A 1,056-nucleotide genomic window follows, 5' to 3' on the forward strand; every position below is an offset into this window, starting at 1 on the left:
TTTTGTCTCTTTCTCAGCCCTCATATCCTACATCAATCCCCTACTGGACACATTTCCCCTGAGAGTATCAGGGGACACTCCTAGAGAGCCACTAGGTACTGCTCCAAATCCCATTCCTCACCCATCTCCCTGCTGGAGCTCCTGGAATTGGATTTTGCAGTTCCCTGTCATTCTAGCCTCCTTCTGTGTTCATTTGGAAGATTTTCTCCATTGCTTTTGATAAATTCCTGGTTTGGTAGAAATATCCAGTTTTTAGGAAGATCCTGTGGAATGGGTTCCCTGTCATCAGCAGCTTGATTGCCCCTCAGAAAGATCTGCTCCTGCATTCTGCCTGCAGTGCTGCCATTGCCCTCTGCCTGGCCTAGGCTATGTAGGATCAGTATGTGGAGTCCTCTGCATAGACATTTCCATCCCTTTTTATCCATCTTGGCAAACAAAGCATCGCAGTGCCCCTAACTTCCTCCTCTTCCTTCTCCTCCATCATTTATTTCTTCTTTGCTTTCCTCACTTCTCCCTTTCTCTCATGGATACCTTTCCTTTAAATCTCCTTCTTGTTCGTTTGCTCCCTGTTGCCCATCCATGCCCACTACCCCCATCTTTCATTTTGAATAGCTATCTTCCTCATCGTTTGCTCCTGCTGAGCAAACAGCATGCTGTGGGAAGAATGGCAGCAGAGTAGGTCCCTGGTTGCCAAAGTAAGCTATCCTTTTTCTCCAGAAGATCAGTCCTATGTTTTCCCATCTTGTCCTCAGTGATCCTTAAGAGCCAGGGAACCCCAAGATGCTGACTCTTGGAATGAACAAGCTCTCTTGGCTTCTTCCAGTGTTGAAGAGGAGAGGAATTATTCGGTTCAGATGCCCCATTCTTTGGCTCCTGAGTGTGGGTATGTCCATGTCTCTCCCTCCCTTTCTCGTTTTCTCTTTCTGTCTCTCCCCAGCACAAAGCAGCGGCAGGACTGAATGAGCCTGTCTAGAGACTCTGCCAGCCTATGCCCCTCACTTTTGTCCCTCCCCCCTCGCTGTGCATGCTGTTGCCGGGGGGGGGGGGGGGGGGGGG

The 1,056-nt window shown here is 49.4% G+C and overlaps 1 long non-coding RNA gene across 1 annotated transcript in view; it reads left to right on the forward strand.

Annotated features, from left to right (window-relative positions):
• Positions 1-800: 800 nt before the first annotated feature.
• The window catches only part of LOC108523588 (uncharacterized), a 46,956-nt gene continuing 46,700 nt past the window's right edge, over positions 801-1,056 (forward strand). Inside the window, exon 1 of the long non-coding RNA XR_001883850.1 lies at positions 801-883. This is a non-coding gene — a long non-coding RNA (uncharacterized LOC108523588). The remainder of the gene's footprint in view (positions 884-1,056) is intronic.

The sequence above is a fragment of the Rhinopithecus bieti genome, unplaced genomic scaffold (genome assembly GCF_001698545.2).
Source record: "Rhinopithecus bieti isolate Rb0 unplaced genomic scaffold, ASM169854v2 scaffold_74680, whole genome shotgun sequence".
In the NCBI taxonomy this organism is placed as follows: Eukaryota; Metazoa; Chordata; class Mammalia; order Primates; family Cercopithecidae; genus Rhinopithecus; species Rhinopithecus bieti.